General features: G+C 37.2%; 1 long non-coding RNA gene across 2 annotated transcripts in view; it reads left to right on the top strand.

Annotated features, from left to right (window-relative positions):
• The window catches only part of LOC116661992, a 287,826-nt gene that overhangs the window by 48,236 nt on the left and 227,074 nt on the right, over nt 1-12,516 (top strand). The gene's annotated exons all lie outside the window — the stretch shown is intronic.

Genomic DNA, 12,516 nt, shown 5'->3' with positions numbered 1-12,516 from the left:
ACAAGAAGAAAAGAGTTAGGAACAAAAATATGTATACTATCTTTTATAATACATATATAACTACTTTTACCAGTTCTCCTGAGTTCTACATTTGAGTTACCATCCTGTGTCCTTGCCTATCAGCCTGAAGGATTCCTTTTAGTATTTCCTATAAGTCTGATCTGATATCAGTACATTTTCTCAGTTTTTATTTATCTATAAATGTCTTAATTTCATCTTTATTTTTAAAGGAGATTTTTATAAGGGAAATTTCTTAGGGGATTTTTTAAGAATTCTTGCCTGACAGTCATTTTCTTGTAGCAATTTGAAGCTGTCACCTCCCTGTTTTCTGTTATTCATTGTTATTCTAATATTCATGAGAAGTCAGCTGCTAATTGCATTCAGAAACACTTGTATCTCTTAAGTCTTTTTCTTTCTGCATTCAAGATTTTCTTCTTTGACCTTTGTCAATTTGACTATGGCATGTTTTGGTGTTATCTCTTTCAGTTCATCTTAATTTGAGATTGTTGAGCTTTTTCGATCTTCAGATTAATGCTTTTCATCAATTTTGGCAGGTTTGCCTCTATTATTTCTTCAAATACTTTATCAGCCCCTTCTTTCTTTTCTCCTTCTGTGATTCCCATTATGTATATGTTGATCTCCTTGAAGATGATGATGTCCCACAGGTCCCTCATGCTCTGTTATTTTTCTTCATTCTTTTTTTCTTTTTGTTCATCAGACTGGATAATCTCTATTGATCTATCATCAGAATCACTGATTCTTTTCTGCAACCTCAAATCTTTTATTGAGCTTCTCTAGTGAACTTTTTTTTTCAGTTATAGTATTTCTCAACTCTTGAATTACTAATTGATTCTTTTTATCATTTCTAAATCTTTATTAATATTCTCTCTCTAAGGATACATTTTTGTCATACTTCCTTTAATTCTTTAAACATAATTTCTTAAGTCTTTGAAGATAGTTATAATAGCATATTTTTCTGCTGAGCCCATGCATAACTTCCATCCCTGCCACCATGGCCACTTTGTTCATGAGCCCATTGGGCAATGACTTAGGTGGCTGAGCAAAGAAGGTAACTGATATCCACAGAATGGTCATTATATTCACTTGATTGTTAAAATTCCTCCTCTACAGAGGTCACCCTTTGGTGAGCACTTATGTGGGCCACAAATATATTCACATTTTTTGCCCAAAGAAGCACAGCCACATACTTCTATCTCAAGTTTTCCTTATTGCTAATTTTCCAAACATATTACTTCTAAGTCCCTGACCATTGAGCCAAACCACTGGCCACATCCTATGAATGTCTGGCCATTTTTTTCTTCTAAGCAGTGAACAAACAGGTGCATGACTACAAGTTCTGCCCACTGGGAGGACTCCACGTCACCACTGTCCTTCAAGGGTGTCCCTTAAAAGCATTGTAGTGCTGCAGCTGTCTACTTCTGGGTGGTACCTGTGTATCTTACAGATCCTTCTGTAAACTAGGCCTGATATTTCTCTTCCTCTGTCAACTGATCGTAGGGAACTCCCCATGAGGCCATAGGTACAGGCTGAGAAGAAGATAGTGTAACAGGAGTAGGGATAATGGGCATTTGGACAACATCTTCATGAAACTTACTGTACTTTCAGAGCCATTTCAGGCCCAATCTCATATATTCCACCTACATTTGATGATGGAGTGCTGCTTTGCATATCAATTTAATAGCTTGATGGGTCAGATAATACCCAGTTCATGATGGTCAGTTCAAGTTGCAAGATAACTTGGTGGCCCATGGTTAAATATTCAGTTTCTACTGAGGCCCAGTAGCAGGCCAAGAGTTCTTTCTCAAAAGGGGGTTAGTGATCTGCAGTAGATTGCAAGGCTTGGCTGGAAAATCCTGAGGGCTTACCCTGCAGTTCACCTCGACATAGACTCCAAACAGCTTCCCTCTGTGGCACTGACAATTCACACATCATTGGATCTGCTGGATCACGGGTCTCAAGTGGTGAAACAGCTTGCACAGCAGGCTGGATGAGTTACAGGGCCTTCTGTTATTCTGGGTCCCACTCAAAGCTAGTAGCTATTTGAGACACTTGGTAAATGAGCTAGAGTAACATACCAAACTGAGAGGTAGGTTGCCTTCAGAATTCAAAGAGGCCCACTAGGCAATGTGCCTCTTTTTGGTTGTAGGAGGGACCAGATAAAGTACTTGTCCTTAACCTTAGAAGAGATAGCTTGACATGCTCCACACCACTGGACCTCTGCAAGTTTCACTAAAGTAGGATATCCTTGAATTGTTGTTGGATTTGTTTCTTACCCTTTGGCAAGTAAATGTCTTACCAATAAGTCTAGAGTAGTAGCTCTGTCTTACTCACTAGGTCCAATCTACATAATGTCATCAGTGTAAAGGACCAGTGTGATATTCTGTGCAAATGAAGGCAACCAGGATCTCTGTGAACCAAATTATGACATAAGGCTGTAGAATTTATATACCACTGAGCTAGGATAGTGATGGTGTATTGCTTGTCTTGCCAGCTGAAAGCAAATTGTTTCTGGTGGTCCTTATTAACAGATACAGAGAAGAATCATTTGCCAGATCAATAGCTGCATATTAGGTACCAGGGGATGTGTTAATTTGCTCAAACAATGAAACCACATCTGGTTTAGCAGCTGAAATTGGAACCATTTCCTGACTGAGTGTACAATAATCCCCTTTCAATCTCTAAGACCCATCTGTCTTCTGCACAGGCCAGACCAGCGAGTTGAATGGGGATGTTGTGGGAATCATCACCTTTGCACCTTTCCAGTTCTTGATGGTGGCACTAATCTCTGCTATCCCTCTGGTACTGTGGTATTGCTTTTGATTGATTATTTTTCTAGGTAGAGGAGTTCTAGTGGCTTTTACTTGGTTCTTCCCACCATTTCCCTCACTCCAGAGGTTGGGGAATCAATATGTGGATTCTGCCAGCTGCTGAGTGTGCGTGCGTGTGTGTATTCCATTTAGGCATTCCAGAACTGGAGAAATAACCATACAATGGGTTCTGGGACCTACTGGGTCCCTGGAAGATGGACCTGAACTAAAACTACATTGATCACCTTACCTCCATAATCCTCTACTCTGACTGGTGACCCCCAGTGATGTTTTGGGATCGTAAAATTAGTGTCCTTTCAAAGCCAGTGTCCAGTAGTCCCCCAAAGGTCTGTTTAGTTATTTTTCTAAGTGCACAGTTACTCTCATAAAAGGCTGTAGATCCCTATGGGGAAGATTGGGAAAAGGATTAATAGCATAAATTTTTGATAGTGTACCAGGACCCTTCTTCAAGGTTGCTCATCAAGGGATTCTGGGATCATAAACTGCATCAAGTCTGGGAATTGATGAGGGGCTGTGGCTGTCTTTTAAAGATTCAGATTAAACTTTTGTTTTCTTGACATGGAACTTTTCTGCTTATACAGATCAAGTAAGAATCTGGTAGGCTTCCTGTCTGTTTCATTCTAGGAACACCATGAGCAAGTAGCCAACATCATAGGTCTGCAAGAGTCAGACTATTCTGATTACTGCTCTGACTCTGCTGTCCACTATGGTAATTATGCCTGCCTTGCCTTTAGCAGTTGAATGTTGTCATTGGGACCCTATCACCTCAACTCCTGCTTTTTTCATTTATTCAAAGAATATTTATAATTGCTCACTGAAGCATTTTTATGATTTTTGCTTTAAAATATACATTAGATAATTCCAGCATCAGAATAAACCTCATGTTCACTCTATTTATTGTTTTTTTCAGGTTGTGATTTTCCTGTTTTTTAGTATGTGAGTGATTTTCTGTTGAATCTTGGATGTTTTGGATATTATTATATTAGACTACAGATTTTAGTTAAATCTTCTGTTTTACCAGATTCACCCTATATGACTTTGTATTGAAATATAGTTGACATACAATATTATGTTATTTTCATGTGTACTCCACAGTGATTTGACATTCACATACATTGTGAAATGATCACCATAGTAAGTCAAGTAACTGTCCACATATCAAATTATTACAACATTATTAACCATATTCCTTATGATGTATATTACATCCTCATAGCTTTTATTTTATAACAGGAAGTTTGTGCCTCCTTTACCTATTTTACACCCCCAACCCCTCCTCCCTGGAAGCCACTCATTTGTTTGTTCTTTGCATCTATGAGTCTGCTTTTGCTTTGTTTTGTTTGCTTGTTTTTTAGATTTCACATATGAGATCATACAGTCTTTGTCTTTCTCTAACTTATTTTACTTAGATTAATACCTTCTAGATTTACCTATGTTGTCACAAATGGAAAGATTTCATTATTTTTTATGGCTGAATAATATTCTGTACATGTTTTTGTGTGTGTGTGTGTGTATATAAAATATCTCCATTATCCATTCATCTGTCAGTGGACACTTGGGTTGCTTTTGTGTCTTGGCTATTGTAAATAATGCTGCAGTGAACATTGGGATGCATACAACTTTTCAAATTAGTGTTTTTGTTTTCTTTGGGTAAATATCTGGAAGTGAAATTGCTGGATCACATGGCACTTCTAATTTTGAGGAAGCTCCATATTGTTTTCCATAGTGGCCACACCAATTTACATTCCCACCAACAGCACATGAGGGTTCCTGTCTTTCCACATCCTCACCAACATGTTATTTGTTATCTTTTGGTGATAGCTATCCTGACAGGTATGAAGTGGTAACTCATTGTGGTTTTGATTTACATTTCCCTGATACTGAGCATTTTCATGTGTCTGTTGACACATATGACTTCTTTGGAAAAATATCTATTTGTGTCCTCTGCCCATTTTTTTTATTGCATTGTTTGGTTTTTGGATGAGCTGTATGCATTCGTTGTATATTTTGGATATTATCCCTTTATCAGATATATCACTAGCAAATATCTTCTCCCATTCATTATGCTGCCTTTTCATTTTGTTGAAAGTTTCCTTTGCTGTGCAAAAGCTTTTAATTTTGATGTAGTGCCATTTGTTTATTTTTGCTTTTGTTTCCCTTGATGTAGGATACAGATTTCCCCCCAAATATTGCTAAGACCAACGTCAAAGAGTGTACTATCTATGTTTTCTTCTAGGAGTTTTATGATTTTAGGTCTTGCATAAGTCTTTAATCCATTTTGAGTTTATTTTTATATGGTGTGAGAAAGTAGTTCAGTTTTGATTCTTTTGCATGTAGCTGTCCACTTTTCCCAACATCACTCATGAAGAGACTTTTTTCCCCATTGTATATTTTTGCTTCCTTCATTGTAGATTAATTGACTGTATATGGATGGGTTTATTTGTGGGCTCTCTATTTTGATCCATTGATCTATGTGTCTGTTTTTGTACCAGTACCACACTGTTTTGATTACTATATCTTTGTGGTATAGTTTGAAACCAGTTATTTGTATCCCTCAACTTTACTGAATTCATTTATTAGTTCTTATGGCTTTTTTGGTAGCCTCTTTAGGATTTTCTGTATTATCTTGTCATTTGCAAACAGTGACAGTTTTAGAGCTTCCTTTTCAATTTGAGTTTCTTTTATTTCTCTTTCTTGCCTGGTTGCTGTGGCTAGGACTTCCAATACTATGTTGAATAAAAATGAGTTGACATCCTTGGTTTGTTCCTGATTTTAAAGGAAATGCCTTCAGCTTTTCACTTTTTGAGTGTGATGTTGGTTGTGGGTTTGCCATAAATGTCTTTTATTATGTTGAGGTAGATTCCCTCTATACCCACTTTGTTGAGAGTTTTTATCATAAATGGATGTTGAATTTTCTCCTGATTTTTCTTCATCTGTTGAAATGATTACATGATTTTTATTCTTCGGTTTGTTACTGTGGTATATCATGTTGATTGATTTGTGGATATTGAACCATCCTTATATTTCTGGAATAAGTCCACTTGGTTAGGGGGAGACTCTCCATGGTTGTGATTTTCCTCCTGCTTGTGGGTCCCTGTTCTGGGGGTGTTGGTCCTGCCTATACCACCTCTCTGTCCCTTCTACCTATCTCGTTGTGATTCCTTCTTTATATCTTTAGTTGTAGGTAATCTTTTCTGCTAGTCTTCAGGTTGCTCTTATAGAAAGTTGCTCTGTACATAGTTGTAATTTGGTGAGTCGATGGGAAGAGGTGAGTTCAGGATCTTCCAACTCTGTTTTGTTACCCTCTTCCCTCTGTATTTGTTTTTATTGTACAAGTCCTAGCCTACTTTTTCGGGCTGTGGGTCCAATGACAACTAACTATCCAGAGCCATTACAGTCCTTTTCTGGTCTGCTTAGTGCTACTTGGAAGCCATTCTGAAAACTAGGGTGATTTTCTATACTGTAGATGAATTCTCAAACTTTCAGGTGTGTGATACTAGTCAGTTTCATGTATGAGTCGTTCAGGGACCTTCCCAGGACTTCCTGTAAATGTATAAAGAATCTCTTTCTCCGACTTCCATTTCTCTGCTATTCTTTCTTTATTTCCTGTTTGGCAGTGTGACGGCACCATTTGATGCTGCTGGACAATGAGTGCAAATCCAGACTCTTCACTTTGTCTGTTACTACAGTGTGCCCACATAGGAATGGAGCCATGCACTCAGTCACTTGCTACTGGTGGTTGGGAAGTGGGAGTCCAGATTCCCTACCCGGCCTTTGCTGATGTTGCCACTGGAGCAGGAAAGTGTCTCTCTGGGCTGCCTGATACTGGCTTATAAGGGACCATAAAGCAGTTTCTCCACTCTGTCTCTGCAGATGCTGCTCCTGTGGGAGAGAGGACTAGTTTTCTGTTGTTACCAGGTGGGGGTCATGTTACCAGACTCCCTGTTTTATCCAGCAGGGAGGTAGGCACCTCCCCAGACAACGTGACAGGGAGATAAAAAGCCTGCCCTGGCCTCTTCCAGCCTTTCCACTGTCACTATCGCTACAGTTGGAAAGTGCTACCCTAGGTTATGGGCTACCACCAAGTGAGGAGCTGGACATCTACACTACCTGCTGTGTCTCCACTGCACTGCTGGTGGAGGGAGGAATACACTTTCTTGGGATATCTGTTACCACCTGGGGCACGGGAGTCCAGACTTTCTGCTTGATTTCCTGTAACACCAGTGGAAAGGAGAGGTGGTGGTGGGGATTATCCATGTTTTTTTTCCTCTGAGGTAGGGCAAATTTCTGTCTTTCTGTGCTATCTCTTTCCCAGTCCTTGGGCTAAAGAGAGCAGGCTTTGCTTGGGATTTATTTTTGTCTAATTCTTGTGATAGTCTGGGTTGCAGGGTTCTGTAGTTGCAGTACCCAACCCAGGATATATGAAAGATAAATTCAGAACCCCAGGAACTCACTGCTGTGTTTTTCCTCAAGTCGTGAAGTCCCTAGCCAGTCCCCCTTTGTCTTTCCATCTTTTAATCTCCTCTTACAATTGTTGTGTTATGTACAGTTTTTCGTTGTAATTAGCAGGGATGAGCAGGGATAATGAGTCTACATCATTTTGTCCAGAACTGGGAGTCTCTATATTATCTCTTTAGCTATTAACATTTTAAAATGGATTTTAAAATATCATTTCTCAGCATATTTCATATGCGCATTTCAGCAAGAAGGTTAAGCCAAATTATGTGACCTGCTATTACTGGAAATTCTTCTCTTTTTTTTCATTTTCAGAGTTAAATTTAGTCCTTTTTCCAATATGCTCAATTTCTGATAGTTTCTTTGCCTTTATTCACTTTTTATCCTTTTCGTTCATTTTTATAAATATGTTTAACCTACTTATTTTACATTTGCAATTTCTAAAGCATTTGCGGATCTAATTTGGCTGTTTTATTTTTTTCTCCTACTTCTTACTCATAGTGTCTTTTATTATTTATTTTGTGATTTCTCACAGTGTGATCATATTTATTGGTGCTTTAAAAGTGGAAATTATTTGATAACTGTGTTGAAGTGTCTTAGAGTTTGACTTGAATATTCTTTACTTTCTTCATGGTCCTTTAATGAGTAAAAAATTAAAAGAAATAAATTATCCATCACTTTCAGTTGTTTTCCTTGGGAAGATCTGGTTAATGTACTTAGAATGCCATGTAGCTGGTAATAATAATTAACTCTTGGACTTTTTTATTCTTATTTAGACTATATTTGAATATGCTCAGGAAATTTACTGGAGTTTGACATGCATATTTCATAGAACAAAATCTAAAATTGATGCATATCTTGTTTTGCTTCCTAAAAAACACAAACCTCTTGGTATTCACTAAATACCACCATGCTTCTCTCTATTTGTACTGTCTTGTGTAGTTGCTAATTGCATAGACTATGTGGAAGTCAGAATAATAGTCCTCCAAAGATGTCAGCATCCTAATCCCCAGAGTCTATGAATTTGTTACCTTCCATGGCAAAAGAGGCTTTACTGAGATGAACGGACTGAGGATTTTGAGGTGGGGAGATTATCCAGGCAGGCCCTAAAGACAATCGTAATGGTCCTTGAAAGGTGAAAGAGGGAGGCAGAAGAGTTGGAGTTGGATAAGTGATGATGGAAGCAGAGGTTGGAAAGAAATTGCTGGCTTTGAAGATAGTATAAGTGTCCATGGGTCAAGGACTACAGGTGGTCTCTAGAAGCTGGAAAAGGCAAGGAAACAGATTTTCCCCTTGAGCTGCCTGAAAGGAATGCAGGCCTGCCGGTACCTTGACTGCAACCCAGGTCTGGTTTCTGACCTCCAGAACGTTAAGGTAATAAATTTGTGCTATTTTAAGGCACTAAATTTGTGTTAATTTGTTACAACAGCCATGGGAAACTAATACTGAGGCGTAATTGTTGCTTAAGATTAAGTGTCTAATGAGTGCTTTACTTATATTATTTTCTATGACTCTCCTGGATGACTCAAACATCTGTTTTGGTAAAACATCCAAGTCAAAAAAAAGCATTGCATCCATATCTATGGTATAAATTTCAGGGGTCTTGATTGCCCTAAATTTTCATCTTTGTTTTGGAGCATATACATAACTCAGAAAAAAAATGCTGCTCTGTTTCTTAAGTATCATTTTTCCAACCTAATTGCAGGGTAAGTCAATCAGCCACTTGTTCAGACATAGATCCTGGTTAGCGTTAAGAGAATGTCAAGTTTAGTTTCTAATTATCAGATATTGGCTAGGAGCATGGGTTCTGGAGTCAGAGTATCTGACTAAATCCTGACTCTACAACTTAGTGACTTAAGAAACTGAGGAATTTGGGCATATTACTTAAGTTTTAGTTTTTGATGATAGTAAGAATAACTACTTTATGAGATTATCCATGTAAAACACAGCACAGTGACTGGCACACAGTATCTCAAAAATTATTATTAACTTTATTTAATAATACAGATTTCTACACTGTAGATTATTCCAGAAGGTGCAATCATGACCCCTCTTTTGCTCAATTCTTATTAAAAGCCTGGAGATGAGAAAACACATTTATGCAGGATTTCTTGAAGGATAGGCAGTTCTTCCATTAAGGACTGAGACCTCAAATACTTTTTAAAAAAAATTTGAGGGGGAGGTAATTTGGTTTATTTATTTATTTTTATTATTATTATTTTTTAATGGAGGCACCGGGGATTAAACCCAGGGCCTCATGCCTGCTAAACACACACTGTACCACTGAGCTATGCCCTCACCCCACTCAAGTATTTTTAAAGGCTAGAAAGTTCGAGTCAGTAAGACAACAGGGGGAGTGGCAGGGATTATGGGGAACTGGAGACTACATGGACTCATTAAATATATTCAAATTAAAAAGAAAAAATAAATAAAGACACCCTGTGGACTGAACCAAACTTGTGCAAGTCAAATTTCACTCTATTGCTGCTGTTTATGATCATTGGATAGTCAGATTTTGTCCTTGGATCAGTCAAGACCATCAGAGAGCTGTATTCTTGAATCACCTTAATTTTGTCCCATTTTTAACTGCTGGTACTGAATACTCCCTGGCTTTATGAAATTAGCCTGCAAGGGAACACATTTATTCAATCAACAAAAGTTTATGTAGAGTACTTACTTTGTGATAGGCAAATATTAAGTCATTGTAAGAAGGAGCTATAAGAAAACTCACTGTTGTATTTGTTATGGGACATTATAGAGGATGCAGACTGCTGTGTCACTTTTCCCTTTATGTGGATCCATTGGGGAAATACCTCTTGGGTTCTCAGAATTTTTGTTTTCAGAAAATTCTATGTCCCTCCTCAGTAGTTGCTTTGACTCTATATTATAAAATTGTTGAATCTGATAGTTGTTTGCCTCTTTACTTAGACAAAGACTAGACACTCGAGACCTCCAAGCCACATTTTCGGCTCACTTCTGACAGTTGTACAGGAACGTATAGTCTTTTTAATACAGACTATCGCTGGCTTTATCTCATTTTCCTGCTGTTGCTTTCCTGTCATTTCCATTTTCTCACTCATCTTATTTGTTTTTATAATAATAAGTATGAGTAAAGCTAACCTTTATTGATTGTTACTAAGAAGTGTAATTTTATTTTACACATGAATAAACAAAGCTCAGAGGTGAGATTAATTAACCAAGGTCATGTACCTAGTAAGTGATTAAAAACCATAATTTAAAATCAATCATTCTGACACCAAAGTTTATATGCTTAAATATTAAATTATGCTGTCTATAAATTTAATATAGTGCTTTCTCAAATTTACCTTTGGAATTGAGTGGGAGTGTGTGTGTGTATTTCCTTTAACTTAATGGTTGGATGCAAGGATTGAGGAATGCAGGATGCTTTGCACAAATATTTGTGCAAAATCTTTGTGAAACATCCTTAAATCCTGATTTCAACCTGTTATGTCCCTCTGAATGGAAAGGGGAGGACATCAGACACCATTCATGTTTGACTGCCAGTGATGTATATGCTGATGAACTAAGGGGAAAGAACAGTGGGAACTGAGTGATAAGAGTTTTAAAAGAATGGTAAACCCACTCTTTTAGAATAGGGAGGCAGTATGCATAGGGATGAAGAGTGGAGGCTTAAGAGCTAGACTGCCTAGGTTCAAATTCTGCCTCTGCTATTTACAAACTAGATACTTGGGCAAGTTCCTCAACCCCTAGAAGGCTCAGTTTTTTTTAAAAATATAAACTTTGGGTAATGACAGTAAGCAATGTATAGGTTTATTGTGAGGACTAAACAAGATAATACAGTGTGCGTATTCCAGTGTCTGGCAAATAGTAAACCCTTAACCAAGAGATCAAAGTTAATATTACCAGCAGTGAGACATAGTGACATCATGTACCTGCTGGTAGGGGCACAGAATCTCTTCTTTGTATTCTTGTACAAAATGTGTAATCTGAACTTGATCATAATGAAATAGCAGATTTGAGACAAATCGGAAATGAGGAACATTCTTCAAAATAACTGGTTAGTATTCTTAAAAAGTGTCAAGGTTATTAAAGAAGAGGAACTGTGCCATATTAGAAGATATCAAGGAGACAGGACAACTAAATGCGATGTAGGATCCCGAATTAGATTCTGGAACAGAAAAAGGGCATTAGTTGGAAAAACTGGTGAAATCTGAATAGGCTGTAGTTTATTTAATAGTGTTGAACCAATATTAATTTCCTGGTATAAGTAATTATACTATGATTATGTAAGATGTTAACAATGGAGAAAGCTAAGAGAATGGTATATGGGAACACTGTAGACTATTTTTGCAACGTTTTTGTAAGTCTAAATTTATTTCAAATTAGAAGATTCTAATAGGGCTAACATAAATGGAAGTGCAGTACTAGTTGGAATAGAAAATTTTTAGTGTTTAGTCAGTGCTATTAATTTACAACTACAAGATAAACACGTTAGACCATTAATTCATAATGAACCAAGTATATTCAAATTTATTTTGCAGTTTATTACGTAACTTTATTTTTTTTTTAAAGTTTGGGAGCTGTTGTGGGTTGAATTGTGTCCTTCCAAAAATTTATGTGTTCAAGTCATACCCCACCGTACCCCAGAATGTGACCGTATTTGGGGATAAGGTCTTTAAAGAAATTGGCAATAATTCATCATTCCCTTTTATTAACATTTTGATGAATTTTGGATACTGTGTGAAAAGTATTATAGTAAAATTGCAATATATTACAATGCTGAGAAATGTACATTCTGGTTAGCAGGTTTTGCCTACATGAGTACTTAAAAGGAAACATTTTAGTTGAGTCAGTCTACTGTTCTGCCTCAGTAATGGTAATCTGGTGAAGGTAACTGATTCTTTGATGGTTAATAATCTTTCAGGGGCCTTAGGCCATTATTCTTAACATAAATTATTTGTGGATATATCTGTACCTGTAAGTAAATATGTTTGAAGAGATTTGATCTGAATATATATCTTTTAGATCCCAGTATCTGCTAGAGAAAGTATTTTTATTGTGTTTTATGTCTCTCATGTGCTAGTTGCCAACATACCTCTTCCTCCTAATAATGGTGTAGAACAAAATGAAATTATGGTTACTAAGGATTGCAGTTAGTTGGACTTTGGCTAATTAATGTTTTATTGTGTTAAAGTTGTTATTTTTGTAGTAATGGAAAGAGAACTGTTTT

This window comes from Camelus ferus, chromosome X (genome assembly GCF_009834535.1).
Source record: "Camelus ferus isolate YT-003-E chromosome X, BCGSAC_Cfer_1.0, whole genome shotgun sequence".
Taxonomy (NCBI): domain Eukaryota; kingdom Metazoa; phylum Chordata; class Mammalia; order Artiodactyla; family Camelidae; genus Camelus; species Camelus ferus.
Note: the sequence above shows the minus strand (reverse complement) of the source record. Positions and strands in the feature narration are given on the sequence as shown.